Genomic DNA, 22885 nt, shown 5'->3' with positions numbered 1-22885 from the left:
TGCCTTCTGCACCCCACACGACTTAACCACCATCGTCTTTATTGGTGTTTCAAAGTTCCTCCCTTCCCCTCGCCCACTCCCCACACCCTCACCGACCACTAAGAGGTCTCAGTCATCCTTGTCACCAGTCAGCCGAGACCCCGGCCCTGGGCTCTGCATACAGGCAGTGCTCAGTCAGTGTTTATTGACTTGAATGGGATGTTTCTTCCCAAGACATAGATTCCAGATGCTTCTTGCCCTTTTGGTTTATCATGCTCTTCAGCATATTTTCACAGAGTATGTTTCAGATCATTTCTGGAACTGAGGTCGAGCTGAGATTCACTCTTTGCTCCCATTTGGCTCCATTTCTCTAGCCTCCTCCTCTCCAGAAATCCATTAAGAGGACAGTGTCTCCAGCGGCCTCTGCAGATTTCTTCACGCTCTAGAATGCCGTGCACCGGGGCCGGCAGGCATCAGCTCATTTTAAAACAGTTGCAGCGCACTCCGGGCTGACTAGGCCTGGTCTCACGCTTGAGGCTTCACCTCAGAGGTGGAAGGTAAAATCTCAGTCCCTCCAGCAGAATGTGATGGGCTATCTCTCCCCCGAGCACTGGAACTGCTCAGTGCTCTTTGGTTGGTTGGTTGGTTTGTTGTTTTGTTTTGTCTTCTGGTTGAACTCCCCGCTCATCGCTCATCCCGTCAGTATCTCAAGGGCGTAGTCACTTAGCAGTAGTAACTGCTCATACTGTTTGCTCAGCGATTTTAGGCATAGGTCAACATAATAGTTACTTTATCAAATCCTAGGAACTCCCCCCACCCTTGCATTCTTTCTCTACCTTTGCTCACCAAGGAAAAAGATGTACCTCTTCATCTCGTAGCCGTAGTACAAATGCATTGAAATGAATTTCTCACTTTGCTATACCTATACTGCTTCTTCCTTTGTTAAAAAGGGATGTAAAGGAGAAAAAAGAAAACCCTGGTCTGCATAAGTAGCACTAAATATAAACAGTGGAAATGGGCTTCTGGGTGTTGAACTGTATGGGGAAGTTGTCGTGGCCCTCTGAAGCGCCAGTATTCATGCCATACGATCGAACTTGTGACTGCAGCGGTAAGTGTGTTCTCCAAGGTTTGTCTTCCTTCTGAGACAGGAGGCAGTGACAGTGACATCATTTAATCAGTGACATCTAGGTTTAGAATTGGGAGACAGACTGGAGGGGGGCGGGGAGGGGGGCCCAGAGCTGGGTTTCCAGGCCGAGTTTTGTATTTCCCTGTTAGGAGGAATCAGACCACTCCTAACCCATCTGCTTCAGTTAGCCTTGTTCTAAGCACATAGTTTTAAATGTAGAGGATGAATAATGTAGATAGACCATTAATTCCCTAAAGAGAGCCTGAAGTTCACTTAAATTTAAGGAGTTTTCTCACTGGAATGTGAAATCGATTTCTCTATCAGGAAAGGGTAAGACGATGCACTTGCCGTTGTAACTGTCCAGGGGGATAAGTTCCCAGAGCAGTGATGGGCTGCGGGTCAGGATTCCCCAGCAAAGGAGAAATCCTGATGTCTGGGGGGAGGGAGAGAATGAAAACCAGCAGGAAATAGGAAGCCCTGGTTTTCGCCGAGAGGAAAGGCTGGCGGGGGACCCTGGGCAGGTGCTGCCCCGAGTCTGGTGCAGGGGGAGGAGATGAGAGCATGAGCCTTCCTTTGTAGTGGAAGTAAATCAATAGTAAGATGTGTTTTATAGAAGTAACCTGACACGCAAATCACTTCTGTTTCCTAAAGCCAGTGACATGTGCAGAATAAGGCCTCAATTTGGGGAGGCGAACAGGGGTCAACAGTTTAAGTGGTCTTCTAGAACGTGCCATCTAGAAGGGGAGTGTTGAGCGCCCAGATGCAAAGGGAGAGAAGGGAAAAGAAAGCAAGGGTGGGCAAAGCAAAGAGAGGAGGCAATAGCAACCAGAAAACTTCTCCCCAAATACTGTTTATTTGTCGGAAGAGTAACCTCATTCATCAACCGCAGCCACGTGTAAACCCCGCCGCGCTTGCAGAAGGAGACGCGGGAGCGCTTCCAAACAGCGCTCTCCAACTAACCCTACAAAAGGGCCCAGAGCCTCTCAGACCCAACACTGCAAACACACAGAGACACAAGCGTCTCCTTCTCACAGGCAGACCCTTGAGTGGGAAAGCCTGGAAAACACCAGCACCGCAAACTGAACTACTTTGCAATTCCCTCCCGATACTGTCTTCGCCTCGCCGGAAAAGGGAATTAAAGAACCGAAGTCAGCAAGAGCAGTGTGGATGCAAATTTTAAAACCTTAAAAAAAATTTTTTTTTAATAGTTCACAGTTTACAATAGTCCCTTCACAAACAGTTTTTCATTTGATCCGCACGACAGTCACGTGAGCGAGGCAGGACAGAAAGAGGTGCCCCTGTTTCACAGGTGAAGACAGGCGGCGCCGCAGAGCCCCGCAGACCTGGCAGAGCTGTGCTGTCTCGAAGGGTGACGGCCCCGAACCCTCCGCATTCAGACCCTCTCCCCTGTCTGCGGCAAGGAGCCTCAAGACACCAGACGAGCCCCGGCTATAAAAGAAATGTCAGATCACACAGAATTCACATCAAGGGACTTGAAAGGGCTCCTGCGTCTCATCCCAGGCTGTCCTTCTTGCTGCTGGCATATCTGCCAAGTGTCACAGCTTCGACGCCCAAAGCCCTGCCAGAGAGAACGTGCTGGGGCCTGCGGGGTGGGGGAAGCGACTGTGAAGGGGGCGAACCTGGGCGGGGGTGGGGGGACGGTGACCGGCGTTCCCAGGGGCAGTGATTAAACAGGGCTTTGTATCCATTCAGGAATGGTCTCCAGGACCTCACTTATTTTGGCTGTCCAAATAAATAAATATCAGAAAGGAGAGCTGAGGTCAGTCTAGAAAATTAGAATTTGCTTGGGAGGAAAAATATGTTCTGGAAAAGATAAACAGTAGCTTGCAGTTTCACTGTTGGAACATTTGTTACAAGGTCCCGGTATTGATCTTTTATCACCCAATTTCCACTGGGAGCCGTGATATATTACCAGGCCGGGAAGCCCTAATGCAGGTGCATGAATCAGGGAAGGCCCTCGACAGGGTCTGCAGTGAGGTGGCATCCATCTGAGGGGCGGCAGGGTGGGAAGAGGGTGTCGCTGGCTGCAAAATTCCAAGGGGAGTTTCGGCTGTGCTGTACCCAGATGCGCATCCAGGCTGGGGAGTGTTATGGGTTTATGAGGAGAGTGATTAAAATTGTATCAAAGAGCCTCTGAAGCTTACGGTTCAAGTTAACTGTATGAAGTAAACAGCCTTTACCGGCCTCCTGGGAGCGTGACAGATAGTCTTTGGGTGTTATGGCAGCATGGTACCGGTGAATGTTCTGGCCATCCCAGACTAATCACCATCTGTGAGCATGCGTCTCTGGGGATCGTCTGGTGGTTGGACAATCATGGTAGTTAGCATTTTTAATCAGCTTCTGTGCAGCACAGATAGAAACCTTATGCTCAAGCCTTTCTTTTTCCTATCCGTGTAGAATTACTTACGATGATGATAGCGGCACAGACAAGGATTTGGGTTGTGCCTCTGCAAGATGCATTTTGTGGTTCTCTCCACTCCCTGTTCCCCAGCCCCCAGCCTGACCGTGAAAATTAGCCAGGCCACTTATGGTCACTGCTGTTATTGCTTCTCTTTGCCACTAGCAGAAGAGACCTCACGGGGAGCGGGGGTTGCTTCTGTGTTCAGCGGGACATGCTGTCTCTGGTCAGTTCCTTTCTCCCCCCCTTTCCCCTCTGACTACCCCCTTCATCCCCACCACCCCAACCCCTGCCCCAATGCACACTTACCATCAGGCTCTGACATCTTTTTTTCCTGTTGTTATTCTGGGGAGACACCACTTGAGGCCTACTGTCGGATGCCCTCTAGACACCAAGGCAGGAGGGAAGGTTGGTGGTACCATCCATAGAAGTAGGCAGGCTTGCAGACAGCTGGATCCTGTGATTGGGGGTTAAAGGAGATGGTATCAGTTACCTTTTGTTACATGACAAACCACCCCAAAACTTAGTGACTATTTTATACAGCTCACAACTCTCTGGGTCAAGTGGGTGATTGTGTTTGTCTGGGCCAGCTCGGTTGATCTCTGCTGGCCTCCCAGTCATCTGTGGTCAGCTGGGGTCGGCTGGTCTAGGAGGCCTCCACCTGTGTCTGGTAATTGACAGACTGCCTGGTTTGAGGGCAGCGGTCCCAGCTGGGCTGGCTCCTCTCTGCTGCTCGTGACTTCTCATCCTTCAGTGGACTAACCCAGGCTTCAAGCCATGCGATTGCAGGGTTCCAAGGAGCAGCAAGAGAGACAGGCCCCAGTGTGCAAGTACTTTTCAGGGTTCTTGATGATGTGCCTCTGACCGGTGCAAGTCACAAGGCTGGTCCAGAGTCAGTGTGAGAAGGGACACCAAGGGATACAGGGAGGCATGACCAAATTGGGTGCCATTTCTTCAACCATCTACCGTAGAGAGGTTAGGTTTCCTTCTCTTCCTGACATTTCTCTACCACCTCTCATGCTGCCTAGAATTTTCCATTACACATTTATTCCTTTAGGTCTTCAAGATGTTTCCGTCTTCAAGAGGTCCCCTATTATAGGAAGATGTAATTCCTCACCCAGGGCCTACCCAGAGCTTAGCTGATAAGCTGAGAGCAAGGTGGATACTTGGGTATCGGACGTCAGAGGAAGAACATGAAAAGGAAAGAGAGAAAGTACCAGAGTGAAAAGGAACTATTCCCACACTCACATCCAGCTACCTAGTAGAAATCTCTACTCTGCTGTTCCAGGGGCACATCAAATGCAAAAAGCCCCAAACTGATCTTATCAACCTCCCCCTCTTCCTACTCCCCAACATGTTTCTTCCAGCCATCAGAAAGCAAATACTGTGCCTGGGCTTGACCCGTGGAGGTGGAGATGAGGGTGGAGGACAGAGGCTTATAGAACAAAACAGGGTAGAAAGGGAGTGAAGAGAGGGAAGGTTATTTCATAATCCCGTGAAGGCTTGAGAGTCTAACGTGGTAATTGATTCCGTCCGCATTTAAAACAGTGGCTCCCTTCCTCCTTTTTGGTTTCTTTTCCTTTTGTTCCCATTTCTGAGCGGGCTGTAATTCCCATTCTTGTAGCTGGGGTTGGTCATGGCAAGAGAAGACCAAAGGGTCAGCCCTCGAGGAGGACAGAAGCCCTGATTCAGCGTCTGCCTCAGTGTCTCACTGTCTTCAGAGAAAACAGCCCAAGTACTGGAAAAGCCAGAAAGTAACCAGCCCTCGTTGCAGACAGGAGTCCCCTTTAAATCTGCACTCTGCCTCATGGCTATAGTTGCTGATGAGAGAACCCTGGCTCTGGGCCTCTCCGTCGGCTTCGCTTCTCTCACAAAGGGGGTGTCCCAGGCTGCCCGTAGAATGTTTGCTCCCTTGGCAGAACTGATCTTTTCTGTTCAGCTGTTTCTCACATCCTCTCTTCTGGGACTAAGCTCCTGTTTTAATTCTCTGTGATGGGTCAGGCCCTCTTGCCTCAGTGGCAATGCTAAGAGAACAGAAGAAAGCGATCAAATGCAGAATCTCTGCAGATGCAATCTCACAGAAAGAAAGCTGGGTGTGTCCGTTGCTCTTCTTCTAGCCTAGACTGGAGCCGAAACTCACATGGAGAGTAGCAGGGAGCTGGGTGGTGATAGCTGCTGCAACCTGCCAGACCAGGACTGGCCTTTGGTCCCAGCCGAGTGCGGGAGTGGTGGGCAAGCTTGGCATCATACAGCAGTGGGCTTCTCAGCTGCGGAAGTGGGGTCACTGGAACCCTGGTTCCGATCTGCTCCGCCCACGTGTTGGTGGCCTTCAGTCTGGAGAACAGTGAGTGGCAGTGAACAAAGTGCGACTCTCTTTGTGATGCCGGGGACTGGGAGCCTTGTGGGATGGATATTCTGTAGCACTCAAAGAGATGGCCTACTGAGAGGAAGGTCTCATATCCCCTGTTCCCCTGCCTGCAAGGTGACAAGCTCCCGGTACCCTGCCTTTGGATCATCAGTATTGGACAGGTTTACTAGTGTTCAGCAGAGGCTTGGATGAGATGGCTTCATGGTGCCTTTTGTCTGCACCTGTTTAGGAATCCACGTGCCCAAGAGCTGCTTTCTGATGCTGAAAGAGTTGGCACTTTGGGAAAGAGCAATGAAGAGATTTCTTTACATTTGAGATTTTTCAGCAAGGCAAATATATGGAAGATGTAATATCTGGAGGTTGCCAGGAATATGACTTTTTATTGCTTTTTAAATAGGAACTCAGAGAACAACATTCTACATTTTGTCATTACCCGTGAGCACCTAGCATGAGCTTATCTAATATTGTAATGGTGATGATTACAATGACAACTGTAATGATGGTGACGCATGCTGACATTTACTGGGCTTACTATGTGCCAGACACAGTTATAAGTACTTCACATGTATTAAACAAACTTAATTCTTATGACAACTTTATAAGATAGGTACTATAGTAATCCCCATTACTATAAATAAATCCCCATTACTCTAAGTAAATCCCCATTACAGTAATCACCATTTTTATATATGAGTAAACTGAACAACCAAGAGGTAAAGGGAGATAACCAAGGTCACGTGGCTAATCAGTCAGGACTAGGATTTGAGCTGGTTTGACCCCAGAGCCTGTGCTCTTTACTGTGCCTGTATGTCGTCAGTAGAGTCTAACTAAGTGATGCCGTAGAGTCGCTAGGACGGCTTCTGTCTGTGCGAAGGGAAATCTCAGCCTGACCCCGCAGTGATTTCATCATTGCATGGTTTGGTATCAGAGGACCTTACATTTAGATTTAGTATGACTCACAAAGAGGTTATCGGACTCCAGGATTTCACAAGCTAGTAAAAAAAAAAAAAAAAAAAAGTTATCTTTCTTAATTGTAAGAGGCCTACATAGAGTTGAGCTGCTAACTTTGTATATGACCAAGAAGAAATTTTTTACATTCCAAATATCATGTATTGAATACTATCACCATTATCTCATAAAAGAAAAAATATAGTATAGTGGTTAAGGGTTCTGGAGCCAAACAAATTTTGATGATACTGTTGACTAGTGGTCTGTGTGACCTTGGGAAATTTAAGTAACCTCTCTGCCTCAGTTTCCTTATTGTAAAATGGAGATGGTTGTAACAGTACCTACTTATTAGGATTATTGGGAGGAGTAAATGAAAGAATGTATGTAAGGCACTGAGGGCCTGACACAGGGAAGCACTTGACACCTTTTATATCCTTTTTATTATTATTGTTAACACCGCAAAAGCAAGAGATACATTATTTTAGAATAAGGAGCAATCCTTTACATTGAAACTGAGATTGAAAATTCACTGCACTGCTGTGTTTTTCTCATCTTACTTGGTCCCAGGCCAGGAGTGGTCTGGAAGCCACCGGAAGCCCTACCGACTTCACTAGTCTGCCTCTGTCCTCCCCCAACAACGTGTGCACGGAGCATGGGCACCGTCCCACCCAGTGAGGAGGCTTGTGAGTGAGACGGTAAAGGGCTGTGGGCAGAGCAGTTTGGTTCCAGGGAGAATAACATGAAGCAAATGGTGTCAGTATGGGAGTTTCCCAAGGTTGAAACTGTCCCAAAGCACAGCCCCGACCCCTCCTCCAGACTCAAGAAGTCATAACTCCTTGTGGCTCCTTTAAAAATAGTTAAGAGCCAAATGGCACCATTAAAAAGAGGCATAACATGAAATTCAGTGCTGGAGAACGCACCTTTGTCCTATTTTAGACGTTCTTAACACATGGGCGTCCATGTAGCCCGACCACGGTAGAGGAGAGCATTCCGTGGCCTTCCTCCTGGCCGCTGACAAGCGTGCCGGGTGGGTGTGTGGTACACAGAGAACTCCCCTAAGAAACCGAGCTCAGCGATCTGCGTATCCCACTGCTGCTGCTGCATTAGGAGCCAAGGCCCTTTGTGGTAGAAGAATCAAAAGCGACAGCGGGAGGGAAAGTGGTTTTAACTGCAGCGCATTAGATGCACGTCCATCTGTCTAACCCACCAGCCCCCTGGTCCCCAGACCTCCCCATACCACATCCACATCTCCAGGGTCCCAGTTTGAAACCTGAAGAGGAAACCCAGGCTCTGCCCACACTCAGCATTTCACCCCCTCTTTCAGTCATTTATGTGTTTGGCATTCACACCCAGCCGCCTTGGAGAACAAGGACGAACACTCCGGCTTCGTTATATGCTGCCCACCCCACCCACCAGTCCTCAGCAAGAGATTTGCACATAGCAGGTCCTCCATAAATCTGTGAAAAGCAAAATAAAAGCATTTGATCTGTAACTGAGATCTGTGCCGCTACACTCATCCACTCGCAAGCACTACGGCATCGGATTTTTGTTGTTCTTGTTGTTGTTGTTGAATCAAAATTTTAGTCTTTCAGAATGAATTCTGTTTTGTTAAAATTATTAACGAATGACAGGCTGTGTTTTTATATACACCCCTGAAATGCATAAAACAATTAGGGAGAAGACGGCTTCCTTTCCTGAGTCGATTTATGTTATATGTGCAGACTCTATCAAAGGTAAACCATGCTTTTCAATGAAATTAAGATTTTCCAGCAAGCCACTCTCTCCATTTTATTTAAAGATCCCAGTGACTCAGGCAAGCCGTGCCAGTGTTGCTGTGGTGGGAATGGAGGGTATTAGATCTGAGAAAGCTCAAACTTAGCCCACAAGTAAGAAGTAGCAGATGGTATGGGAAGCGCCATCCAGCTTTCTGTTCTCAAGAAAAATCTAATGGTACTCAACTGAGAGCCATTTTATCACTTTCAGAGAACCCTAAAGGTTAAAGGAAAGAGGAAATGAAGGCGGACGGGAAACTAAAGAGAGAGGAGGTGAAACTGAAGTAAGGGAAGAATGTAAATATTTCAGTAGATTGAGACAGTGAAGATTGCTGAACAGAATATTTGGCTGAGGACGACCAGGGCTACCCAGGTGCCTGTAAGAACCCTTTACAGCCATGAAATGTGGCCTTTGTTCTTCCAAAGGGATAGATACAACCTCTCCTGGTTAAAGTAGTAATGATGCTTTATGTCTTTTTTTTTTTTTAATAAATTTATTTTATTTATTTATTTATTTATTTTTGGCTGTGTTGGGTCTTCGTTGCTGCGCACGGGCTTTTTCTAGTTGCAGCGAGCGGGGGCTACTCTTCATGGCGGTGCGTGGGTTTCTCACTGCAGTGGCTTCTCTTGTTGTGGAGCACAGGCTCTAGGTGTGCAGGCTTCAGTAGTTGTGGCACACGGGCTTCAGTAGTTGCAGCACGCGGGTTCAGTAGTTGTGGCTCACGGGCTCTAGAGCACAGGCTCAGTAGTTGTGGCTCATGGGCTTCGTTGCTCCACAGCATGTGGGATATTCCCGGACCAGGGATCGAACCCATGTCCCCTGCATTGGCAGGCAGATTCTTAACCACTGCGCCACCAGGGAAGTCCCTATAGTGTATTTCTGCTTACAGGGTCATGATTAAAGTCAGAAGACAGCTTCTTAGCATATGAATCTCAGGATGCAGGTCAATGGGCTTCAAACACCTTGCCATAGCAGGAGGCCTGTGGCCTTCTGACACCAGACCTTTCCATTAAGAGGTTCCCTAGTCCCTTCATAGGACGTTCATCCATTCATTCAACAAACATGGATGAGGCACCTACGGAGTGATAGATATCCTACTAGGTTCTGGGTGAACAAGAGGGGGTTAAGATAAAAGTCCCTGACCCCTTGGAATTTACCACTTAGTGAATTCCACTGGCGTACTTGGTGGTATAGCCACGTGTAGAATAGCAGACCTAGAAGCTGAAAGGTAGAATAGAGTGAGGAGTAAGAGGCTGCAGTGCCTGAGAAACGCCCTCTGGGCCAGCCTCTCTCTGAGGCATCTCTTCCCAGTGCACTGCTTGTAGGAACGTTATCGAAGGAATCCACGCATCACGTAAAGGTGAGCACTCCCTGAGGTTCTGTCCTAGGCTCCTGAGGCTTTGGGTTGGGCTGTCGACTGCTGCTGTCTGTGAGGCACACAGAGTCACAGCGGGGCACGGCACGGCAAATTTGTTTGCTTCTTCTAGATGACTCACTTCCCACCATCTTCCGTTTCTCTTTGGTCTCAGCTACCATGTCGCTGTTTGCCAACAGAAGGTTGTTTGGGGCTTTCTGTCAACTTGAAAGACTTCCTTTTCTCTAGCCGGTTTGGTCTCACGGATTTTTGTTGTGAAGCCGGCAGCCAGGCTGTGAACGGCCCTCGGCCGGCCAGCCCTTCTTTCAAAAGCCCTGTCGAACTGGGTCATCAGGGTGTCGGATAGTTCTTATGCAGGTTGTGCTGTGCTGCAACTTTTCATGTATGTTGCCTGTGGAATACTAAACTTGTTTCCAAACTAAATAGTTTCCAATGAGTATTTAATGGAGGTTTTTCGTTTGAAATAGATTGAAAACAAGCCATTTCCTACTCCCATTTCAAACAAATTTTGGTCCAATTATTTTCCTTTTTTTTAACATAAAGTTAAATGGACTATTCCGCCCATCCCTGACTGAGCTGAACCATGATTTCTCTTGATTATGCTTTTATGCTGTGAATCGTAAGGCTCTGGAGACATAATGGACGTCTGTGGGAGAGTGGCAGCAATTTTTAAAATTCTGCCAGTGCTTGTCAGCTTTCACTCTGGCGCCTGCTGTGCAGGAAGAAAGCACCCCACCAAAAGGAAAAAACTGCCGACAAAACCAGCCCTGTCCGCCTGTCCCGTGGGGGGCTGGCGCGGGGACGGGCCTCCTCGCTACACGTCTATGTAGGGCCTGCACCCAGCCACCAGTGAAGCCCAGTTTCCAGCCGTCCAGCCCTCCTCCTCCCCCCGTTTTCCAGCCGTGAGCTTTTTGTGGTGTTGAAGGTTTCTTTTTTCCTTTCCCAGTCTCATTTTTCTTCGTCTCACTTGGACCATGGCCTCAGGGAAAAGGGACTCCTGGCGCCCTGCCTTCGCCTGGCCCTTTACCTCCAGCAGCCTAACAAAATGGAAAATAGAACGCCTCACAGCCCTTCTTCTTGGGCGGTGGGGTTATTTGTTGTTTTGCTTTTTTGGTAGAGGTGGCGGTTGTCATCTTGCATTTGCAAAAGGTCCAAAAAACTCGGGAGAAGAAAGTGCTTCTTGCTACCAGCTTCTGTCTTTGGTCAGGGCAGCTACCCCACTAGCAGGTAAGCAGGGAGTCTATTGGGCAATGCCTTTTAATGGGAACAGTCTCTTTGCTCTCACCCAGCAGTGCCAAGGATTTAACTAGCCGCACTGAAGAAAAAGAGCCCTTCATGCCAGCTGCCAACCGGGGAGGCACAAAATGCTTTCTTGGATTTTGGAGAAAGCTTTTTATGCCTGCCCGGAAGTCTTTGGTGCAGGAGCTGTCAAGGCTTTGGCTTTGAGGAGAGTGGAAGATGGCCCGCTCTGTTTAATGGCCCCCCCCCCCCCCCCGGGTTTCCACCGATTCACAGTGTTCATTTGGAAGCTGCTCAGTGTTGCTCTCTGCATACCTTGCTGGGCTCATACCTTCCTGCTAATACCCTGCAGGGACGTACCACCGACTTGTTCTGGTGAGGCAGACACATCTCAGCTCAAAACACCACTCACCCTCTCCCTGCCCAGCTCTGACTGTGGTGCATCTGCCAGCCTCTTCCTGGAACCCTGACTAAGGTGAAGTGTAGAGGTGGCAAGTGACTTTGTCTACCTTTGTACACGTCTTCAGTATCACCAGGAGGAGGTGATCTGGCCTCTGCCTGAACCTCCTGGGCAGGAAAACTTAGTCCTGAAAAAGCGCCGTAAGGATACCTCTCATTCATGTAAAATTTCCACCTCTGTGAAGCGAAATCAGTTTGCTACTTTCTCCCACTGGTTCTGCCCGTCCTGGATCCACAAAGACTAAATTCAGTCTCCTTGGTCTCCATGATCCCTCCAGACACTTGAAAGTAATTCCGTCTTCCTAACGAAGTCTTTCTTCTCTAGGCCTCTGCTCAGTCCTGGCCATTCCTCATATTTCTTGGCTTCCCAGTCTATGTCATTCTAGTTTCTCTTTTCCAGACATCTCTGGCTTGTTAATTCTTAGATCTGGGCTCCCCAGCGTGGGGTGAGAGGCTGTCACTGCTTTTGACAGAGACCCATGCTGCTGTTTAGTGGTACTGGCTTTTCTGGTGGTTTTACCAGAAATACTCATTTATTCCAAACTTGAGTCTTTCTTCACATATATAACTGTTCAGCATATTTGCTCCACCTATATGTGTGTATTTGTTATTAGTGAACATGTGTGCAAACTACATTTATTCCTAATTAAATGTCATTTAAATGTAGATAAGAAGGAATTCACCCATTCCTGTAGTCTGCTAAGGTATTTTGGATCTGTGTTTTATGATCCAGTATACTACCATTTCCAGCTTCATGTTGTATGAAAATTCAGTCCAGCCACTATGTGCCGGACATTGCGCTCAGCCTGGGGATACAGCAGGAGCGTGATGGGCATGGTCACCTCCCTCAAAGAGTTTCCTGGGACAGACGGCGCATGAGAAGGGAAATACAGAGGCACATAGGAAAGGTGCCTGACAAATTTGGACTTTTTGGAAAATGTAGTATTTGTGAGTAGGAGTTGGCCAAGGGAAGAGCTTGGGCTGAATGTTCCAGGCAGGAGGAACTGTATACCCAGAGTGTGAAAGGGGCAGGAGCATGGTGTCTGCAGCCACTTGTCATCAGATAATGCCCCCGAGCCTCATCTGTTGCTGATACAACTGATAGGGCAAAGGAAATTCCCACTGGAGGCCTTCGTCAGCTCCCTGTGGGGCACATCAAACATTTATGAACTCACCTAATTGCGTTTTTGTCCCAACCGCATTCCTCCATCCTGACCGCTTGAACTGCGCAGGAAAGCTCATTTATATCTGGCTGAATACAGGTCTGTCCTGTCTACATGATTTTCCAAGTTTATCAATCTCATACCCGATGAAAAAGTCTCGTTCTGATGACTTGTTCTTCATAACCCATGTTGGGTTCAACCATTTTCCTCCCTAAGAGTTAACCAGCTGTCATCCTGATGATTTGTTTCATTTGCCAAGTCACTAGTTAAGAGAGTAGGTTAGTGGCAGAGTTGTACCTAGAACCCCAGTGTCCAAACTCCTCATCCAGAGATCTTTCCTTTCCACCATTCTGCCCTCCCTGCAGCCCACCTTTTAACAGCAGACACCACACAGGTCTCTTTCTGAGAGCATCTGCTCAGGCCCTGCCATGCAGTACGGAGCCAGCAAGCCAGGCAAGCAGTTACCGCATGGAGAATGAGAGGGGACGTGCCCTGCTTCTAAGCACTGCCCCTGGCTGGCTGCGTGGCTTCTACCTCCTCAGAAGCCCTTTAGAGTAAACAGCTTGTGTGATGCTTTACGGTGAACAAAAACACTGCCGTTTATTCTCTCCTTTATGTCTCACACCATCCCTGTGGAGTCAGTGGGGAAATGTTTTGGCTCCCATTTCACACAAGGGGCTCAAAGAGCAGAAGAGACTTGGCCCAAATTACACAACTGTACTAAGTAGCCAAGCTCTGGTGCCCAAGCGACTTCGGGTTTCTCTCCTCTCCTTCTTTATATCAAGGATGACATCAGCTCCCCGACCTCTCCCCTCTCCAGAACGCTGGCTGAGTGATTGGATAAGACAATATAAATAGAAGGAAAGGAAAAAAATAGATTAAGTTCCAAGCACTAAGTTGGCAAGATAACTGACTACTGAGGCCATGCCAAGGACCTTTAGAGCATTTTCCTGACACTCTCTAGCTAAAAAGGAACACGGACAAGTGACACCCAGCAATCTCAAGGCTTAAACCAACTGGCCTGTAGAAACAAGCCCAGTGTGAGCTATTGTAGGCCGGATGACAGGATTGGAATTCAGTACTGTTTCAGAGGTACTTTTAGATCCGAGTCGAGGAGGAGTGTTGTGAAGAGCTCTATAAAAATGGTTTAAAGTAACAAGCCGCAGGGGAGAGGGATGCAGAAGCACAGACCTGAGTCGTCATTCCAACCTCAGCAGGCCCACCACTAATGAACTGGGTTCACTGAGAGCCCCGAGGTGCTAGGCCTAGCAACACCTTTGGATTGTCCCCACCCTCAGGAACCAGGGGCTTCCTCCTACCGAGGGGTGTGAATTGTCCAGATCCTTTACATGTGAATTAGAAATGGCGAAGGGAGATGTTTTCATAACAGGTATGGAGTGCCTTGGTAGACCAGTGGCAAAGACCATCCCCGTTTTTCTAGGACTTGCTGAGTGTTTGAAGTCTACTAGAATTCCAGAATTTAGGGCTCCTTGATTCCTTAGCAAGAGCAAAGGGGCAAGTACTCTGTCTTTCAGTTCTTGGTGAATTAGACCTTGAGACTTCATAATTAAAATGGATTTAATAGAGGCAGGGAAGCTGAGATAGCTGCCCCAGTAAGCAGGCATCTTCTGTCAGTGGGAGAGTGTGTCCTTTGTATGTAAACAGCTTCTCCAAAAGGCTCTAAATGAGATTTGGGACTTAAACAAGATTTGGTGTGATTTGCTAATTACCCAAGTTACTATTACCTGATTAACACAGGAATCCTAATAGTCTGTTGCACTGCCTTTCTTCCGGGTGCCAGGAGGCTTGACATCTGTCACCTGTTCACTTGGAGGCATTTTAATTAACCTAAATTATGTATGTCTTTTCTGCTTCATGATTTGGTGCCTGGATTTTATATTTAAAAGTTAATAACTACCTAAAGGAGGGTTGCTGCCAAAATAACAGTAGTGAAAGCCTGACAGATGTGTTTGTAGCTGAGAATCAGGTGGAGATCTTGGTTTATTCCAAGTAGTTAGAGCAGGAGATGGACACTGAGAAGGGCTTCCTGGTGACCAGCCACGGACATCAAGAATAAACACCCACAAATCTCACTTTGCCTTACCGGCCTTAACAAAGGCCTCTGACTCAGTGGTGATGTAACTGGAAGGGTTCGAACCAGAGAAAATAATTTCTTTCTCACGATCACACAGGAGGCCAGGCCTACAGTTTGGATCTTAATAGTAGTAGTAATAGTAGTAGTAGTAGTAGTAATAATAATAATAATGGCTTTCCTCTTTGACCACCAGAAGACTTTCATTTCAGAAGTGGGGTGTTGGTGTGATAAAGCCATCTAGGTTAGAGTCTCAGCAGGTTTCCCTGGAGACCTGAATGGCTTCAGGGTGTGCCAGCAGGCTCTGTACAGCGGCTGGTAACAGTTTTCTCCCTCAAATAAAGATGGCTTATTTATCTAGTTCTGAGTTCTGAAGCTTGTCTCTAGACGTGCCACATACTGAAGGGGCTGAACACCACCTAAGGAGTCTGGGGCCTATGTGCTTGGGTGACCAAAAGTGGGGACCTGGGTCTGCACCCAGACCAGACTGAAAGTCAGAAGGTGGAAATCTAAGGGTTATTCCCTAAGCCAGCATGCCCCGGCCTTGCCTTTGGATGCAAAGAGATTCCTAGGGCTGGGACTGGGGCATGCCCTGAGGACAGAGGACCCTCTGGGGTTTGCTTAGTCCTTGTCTTTGGAGGGAAGTTCCCAGGCTATTCAAGTTTGCTGGGTGTTTGAGAGGAATGACCTGCTTGAGGCACAAACTGCCCATCCCTGGGAAGTGATTAGTTCCTCCAGGGCACAAGGATACCACTTGGTCAATTACTTCGTCCAAGTGCTCTAAATGGTACCCCAGTGCACTGGGAAAGTTACCCTCCTTCACCTTCCGGGGATGAGCAGATTATTCCTAGAAAATTGTCCATTCATGTCTGAGCAGGCACAGCCTGCAATGGGGACGACAGAGTCCTTTTTGACCTCTCAAGTTAACCATTATCTTTCTCTTTTTCTGTCTCAGCCAAACCTTTTCTTCTGGAAAGAGACAGTATCTTATGGCTAGAGGATCATTCTTAGAGGATTTGCTTCTGCCTTTCCTCAGCCAGGCATCTCATGAGCTCAGAGCTGTTTGAGTTTCCATTTATGCATCTCAGCTTAATAGGCAGTTGGGTTCTTCTAAGCCTTAGTATAAGTCATGGGGGCAGTGGGTAGACGTAGAGATGAAACAAGACTGGCCATGAGATGATATTTGTTGAAATTGTAACCTGGGAGTTTACTAGACTCTTCTGTCTACTTGTATATGTGTTCAAAATTTTTCCATAATAAAAAGTTAAGAACAAATAGGGATATCTAGTGCCATTGGCAGTAGTCTGTCTCTCCATGCCAGAGAATAGGTAATGAATGAATGTTACCTGCTTGGAATATCAACTAAAATCAAAATTTAGATATGAATCAGAGTTAATTTTTAAAGTTTCAACATCATACGTGCTTATTATAAAAAACATTCAAGTTTAACCAGGGAGTGCCACTGTAGATGGCTTGACATCCAGAGCCCTTTTACGTAGGTATTACCCATAAATATGCATGTTTGTGCAGCTTAATTTTATTTTATTATTTTTTGTTTTTAATTCCAGCTTTATTGAAGTATAATTGAAAAATAAAATTGTAAGATATTTAAAGTGTGCATCGTGGTGACTTGAAATTACATGTACGTGTGAAAGGACCTAGTTAACTAATACATTCATTACCTTATGTATGTATGTATGTAGTATGTACATACGTATTTATTTATTTTTGGTAAGAGCATTTAAATGCTACTCTCTCAACACATTTCTTGTTCAGCCATGAGAAAGAAAGAAAGAAATGCTGCCATTTGGGACATGGATAGACCTTGAGGGCACTTCACTAAGTGAAATAAGCCAGACAGAGAAAGACAAATACTGTATGATATCACTTGTATGTGGAATCTTTGTTTAAGAAAAAGTCCAACTCAGAAATAGCAGAAAAGTAGTTGCCAGGCACTGCGGCTGGGGGGGTGAAAGTAATAGGAGAAGTTGGTAAAAAGGTACACCTTTCAGCTATAAGATGAATAAGGTTAAACATGGTGACTATAGTTGGGAAGGCTTCATTTTATATTTCTTTTTTACTTTGTTGTTTTCTGTTTTGATTTCTTTTCAATTTAGATTATATTACACATATTATTCATTAACTTTTTAACAGCTTTGTTCAAATATAATTTATATGCCAGAAATTCACCTATACTAAGCATACAGTTAAATTATTTTTAGTAAATGTATGGGGTTACAGAACCACAATTCAGTTTTAGAACATTTTCATCACACCAGTAAAATCCCTCCTGCCCATTTGCAGTCAATCCCCATGATCACCCTCAGTCCAAGGCAACCATTAATCTACTTTGTGTCTCTATAGATTTGCTTTTTCTGAACATTTTGTAAAAATGGAATCATACAATATGTAATCTTTTGCATCAGGCTTCTTTTACTTAGCATAATGTTTTGAGGTACATCTATATTGTAGCATGTATTAGTAGTTTATTCCCCTTTATTGCTGAATAGTATTCCACTGAAAGGATATACCATATTTTATCTACTCATTCACCAGTTAATGAACATTCGTTTCTATTTTTGGCTATTATTAATAATGCTGCCATAACATTCACATACAAATCTTTGAATGGGTATATGTTTTCATTTCTCCTGCTAGATACGTATGAATGAATTGCTGGATCATACAGTAAATTTCTATTCAATTTTTTTTAAGATACTGCCAAACCGTTTTTCCAAAGTGACTGTACCATTTTAATTTCCCCCAGTAATGTATGAAGGTTCTGATTTCTCCACATTCTCACCAACATTTGTTATTGCCTGTCTTTATGATTATAGCTATCCTTGTGGATGTGAAGTGGTATCTCATTGTGGTTTTAATTTGCATTTCCCTAATGACTAATGATGATGAGCATCTTTTCATGTGTTATTAGCCATTTGTATATCTTCTCTGATGAAATACTACTCAAATCTTTTGCCCATTTTTCAAATTGTGTTGTTGTCTTCTTATAATTGACTTTCAAGAGTTCTTTATATATTCTTTTTGTAAGTCCTTTATCCAATATGTGATTTGCAAATATTTTCTCCCAGTCAGTGGCTTGACTTTTCATATTCATAATGGTGTCTTTTGAAGTGCAAAGTTTTTAATTTTGATGAAGTCCAATTTATCCTTTTTTTTCTTTTATAGATTATACTTTTGTTGTTGTACCTAAGAATGCTTTGCCTAATACAAGGTCACAGAGACTTTCTTGTATATTTTCTTCTGAAAGTTTTATAAATTTAGCTCTTACATTTAAATCTTTGTGATCCAGTTGATTTTTGTGTATTATGTGAAGAGTCTAAATTAACCTTCTTGCATGTGGATATGCAGTTGTCCCAGAACCCTTTCCCATTTGAATGCCCTGGCACTTTTGTCAAGTCAATTGACCATAAATATAAAGGTTTATTTCCAGACTCTGATTCCTATACCTTTGATCTATACATCTATCCTCTGTCAGTACCAGACTATCTTGATTACTATGTCTTTGTGTAGGATGATTTGAAATTGGGAACTATGAGTTCTCCAACTTTCTTCTTCTTTTTTTTAAGATTGTTTTGGCTCTTTTGGCTCCTTTGCATTTCCATATAAATTTTAGGATCATCTTGTCAATTTCTACCAAAAAAAAAAGTCTGGTGGGATTTTGATATGGATTGCATTTAATCTACAGATCAATTTGGGCAGAATTGCCATCTTAACAATATTGAGTCTTCCAAGCCATGAATATGGAATGTTTTTCCATTTATTTAGATCTTCTTTAAATTCTCTCAAAACTGTTTTGTACTTTTCAGTGTACAAGTCTTATACTTCTTTTATTAAATTTATTCCTAAGCATTCACATCTTTTGGTGGTATTGTGAGAGGGATTTTTTTTAATTTCTTTTTTAATTGTTCATTGATACTATATTAGAAATATGATTGAGTTTCACATATTGATCTTATATCCTGGGATTTTGCCCAATTAGTTTATTAGTTCTAATAACAATAAACTAATAGTTGTTTTGTGGATTCCCTTGGATTTTCTATGTATAGGATCAGGCCATCTGGGAATAACTCCATTTTGGCATCCTCCTTTCCCACATAGATGCCTTTTATTTCCTTTCCTTGCCTGATACAGAGTTTTAGAGACTAAAACTCACCTAATTCCTGGCAAATCTCCATGGTTTTGCTGATAATATAGACAAGGGGACATAGCCAACTTTCACAATTTCACATGAGCCTCATAGAGGCAGAGGGAAGAATTGGTCACTGCTGCAGCAGAGTCGTAAGAATGCCACTTTGCACAGACTTGTGGTTTCATGATTTCCCTCTTAGTGGGTGGTTCTTTCAGCAGCCTGACCAGAGCAGACATGAAAACCGCTGAAACAAACATGAAAGAGACCTGAGTAGGCAAAGATAGGTGCCACACATTCTCCAAGCTCATTTATATAACCCACTGGAAAATCTCTGATCTACACAGAACCTCATCTCCAAGCCTACATGTTGTTTTAACAAGCCTGGGTATTTGGCTTTGTAGGATTTTTTGTTTGTTTGTTTTGGTTTTGTATGGGGTTTTTTGTAGCTATGCTTTAGGAAGAGTGTTGAAGGAGAGACAACCAAGAGTTGAACTCAAAGGACACCAAAAAATGAAAGGATGATCGCTAACAGTGAGGGAAGAAATTGAAAAAGCATTAAACATTCCATATATATTTCCTGGACACCTCCTAGTGCAAACCTTGTGCTCAAGAACTTAAAATCACCACTGGCAAGCCAAATGGAGGCAACTCTCCAGTCTTGGGCTGTGAGGGCATCAGCCAAGCAAGCCAAAACTCCAAATGCCCCATCCGTTTCTTCTGTGGCTGATGAATCAGACTCAAGTGCAATACTTTATAATTTTCCCTATGAAATTCTAGTTTGTTAGACAACCCATTGTTCTAGTCTTTCAAGATCTCTTTGGATTCTGATTCTGGGTTTTGAGCTGAAGACCAATAACTAAGCTGAGCAGTTATTTCTCACAGAGATAACCTTGTGTCCTCACAAAAGTTAAATCCCATTCACTTTAGAGTGAACACATTAGCTCCTGTAGCTTCTTAAAAAGATCCTTATCAAGGAATATTAGAAAAAGATACACAATAACAAAATAAAAACCCACCATCTAGCCAGGTTTCTCAGTGTTGGAGTGGTAATTTATAGGTAAACAAGGAAGGAGGCTAGACTGATCCGCATGGGAATGGATCCGTTGGAGACATCAGTATGAGCTCATATTTAGCCTAATGTACATACAGATGGCTGCATATAGAACTATTTATAGATCTGTGAATATACACAAGTTAGCATACACACATACATTTCTGTACCCTGTCAGCAGAAAAGGCCTAAAAGAACGGACACCCCAGAAGCAACAAGCAAACATTCATCCAGATCTTGGTTTCTAATACCATTCTCCAATAAGAGGAAAAATAGATTCTAAGGGAAATAGCTAACTCTAGGATTAGAGCAGGAGATATACAAGATGACCCTGGAGAGCTTTAGAGTGCCAGAAAGTAAGAAAGTGCTAAAAAAGAAAAAAATTAATGGAGATATGTCAAAGGATCACAGGAGCCAACTGAAAGAGTTCCTAATGGCTAAACCTGGAGCAATTTGAGCAAAACAACAATTAAAGTAACATTGCATTATAACCCACAGTGTAAATACCCATGATTCCATATATAAATAAATTAATAAATGGAGAAGAAGAGATAAACCTCCCATGCAGAAGAATTCCAAGTAATATATGTAGAAACTCTACCCTTAAGAATGGGGAACCTAACTCCCCTCTCCTTAGGTGTGGGCTGTGTGTAGTGACTTCCTTCCAGAGAATACAGTATGAAGGGGCAGGGGGCTGCTGTAAAGTGGGGACAGCTGACAAACAGGACTTCAGCCTGACGATCGAGGACAACCTCAACAGTCATAAACCATGTTGACAGAATACCCTCTTGATGTTATGTGATGAAAATGACATTTTACCTCTGTTATCTTCCTCCCCCAAACGCTTAAATTCAGTCTTATTATAAGAAAAAAAATCAAACACATTCCAATAGTGGAGCAGCCTACAAAATCCTGAAAAATGTCAAGGTCATAAAAATCAAGGAAATTCAGACAAACTGCCTCAGCTAAGAGGAACCCAAGGAGACATGGCAACTACATGTAATGTGGTATCATGAATAGGATCCTGGAACAGGAAAAGGATATTATATAAAGACTAAGGAAATCTGAATAAATAAAGTATAGACTTCAGTTGATAATAATATATCAATATTGGTTCATTATGTGTAACAAATATTCCATACTAATGTAAGATGTTAATAGGGGAAACTGGGTGTGGGTTATATGGGAATACTCTGTACTACCTTCTCAATTTCTATGTAAATCTAAAATTGTTCTAAAAAATAAAGTCTATTTCAAAGAAAAGCCAACATTACCACCAAATTTGAAAAACCTTAAAAGGTTAGCATCAAGTATCTAGAAAATGTATTTGTGAGAAAACCTTAGTCCTTTATGAGGATGGATAAGTGAAGCATTGCTGAATTATCTCTGCCTCTCTGAGCAAGTTAATGTTTCTAAGAAAAGAGAAGGAAGGGGAGTAAGGGAAAGAAAATGCGTGTGTGTGTGTCTCTTTGTGTATCTTTGTGTATTTAAACGAGGAAAAAGTGAATTCTAAATTGTTAAAACCTTGGATTGGAACTTAATCTAATTTATAAGCAGTTCCACTAGAGATGGGTGAGGATTTTTTGTTGTTGTTGTTAAAGAGAAAAACTAGTTTCAAGCATTATTAAGCCTTTTCTTCCCCTCCCAGAAGCTAAGAAAACCATCTGTGAGAACCTGTTTGCATGTTTGTTTTCTACAATAAAATGCAAAATACTTCTTCCTGTTAGCGGATTATACCATATGTCTCTCCTTGTAACAAAATCAGCATGTTTATTAATGAACCCAATCAGAGGCAAAGATTTAGAAAGATTTAAGGAACCGAATTTTCCATTCAATATTTCAGCAAAAGAAACTTCTGGTTAGACATCGTTGTTGTGCTTGGAAAAGAAAAGCTTTGTTTTTGCTTTGGAATCAACTTACTTGGCAGGGGACAGAGAGCAGGAGGAGAGCCCTCTGAAAATGTTCTTGTAAAAAAAGTCTGCGTTTAAGAATGGCCCTTTCTGCCTGATGATTCCCCTGCTGATTTATCCACAGTTTATATGTGATTAATATTTAATTTGATCAGTTTCATTTTTCCAGACAGACTAATTAAAGTGCTTCATGGCCCAAATCCTCCATATCTGAAAGTTGTGGCAGGCCTGTGGGCTTCCTAGAGTGACAGGAAGCAAATGAGGTAGTTTCAGCCATATTAGCAAAGCAGCCCATGGTACCCATCGCGGAGATGTCTGAGCGTTCCAGTGCAAACCCTCCCTGGAAGCCCTATTGACCATCTGAATAACCAAGTGGATTGGTGGCACTAGGTATGGCACAGTCCATCGCAAAGAAAGAAGTCAGACCCAGCACCCACAAGACTGTAGTTCAGGGGCTTCCCTGGTGGCGCAGTGGTTGAGAATCCTCCTGCCAATGCAGGGGACACGGGTTCGAGCCCTGGTCCGGGAAGATCCCGCATGCCGCGGAGCAACTAAGCCCGTGCGCCACAACTACTGAGCCTGCGCGCGGAGCCCGCGAGCCACAACTACTGAGCCCGCGTGCTGCGACTACTGAAGCCCACACGCCTAGAGCCTGTGCTCCACAACAAGAGAAGCCACTGCAATGAGAAGCCCACGCAACGCAACGAAGAGTAGCCCCCGCTCACCACAACTAGAGAAGGCCCATGCACAGCAACAAAGACCCAACACAGCCAAAAATAAAATAAATAAAATAAATAAACTTATTTAAAAAAGACTGCAGTTTAAGTGCTGGT

General features: G+C 44.5%; 1 protein-coding gene across 4 annotated transcripts in view; it reads left to right on the top strand.

The window, feature by feature from the left end:
* The window catches only part of AUTS2 (activator of transcription and developmental regulator AUTS2), a 1122616-nt gene that overhangs the window by 884161 nt on the left and 215570 nt on the right, over positions 1–22885 (top strand). The gene's annotated exons all lie outside the window — the stretch shown is intronic.

The sequence above is a fragment of the Balaenoptera ricei genome, chromosome 15 (assembly GCF_028023285.1).
Source record: "Balaenoptera ricei isolate mBalRic1 chromosome 15, mBalRic1.hap2, whole genome shotgun sequence".
In the NCBI taxonomy this organism is placed as follows: Eukaryota; Metazoa; Chordata; class Mammalia; order Artiodactyla; family Balaenopteridae; genus Balaenoptera; species Balaenoptera ricei.
This window is presented reverse-complemented; position numbering and strand designations above follow the sequence as displayed.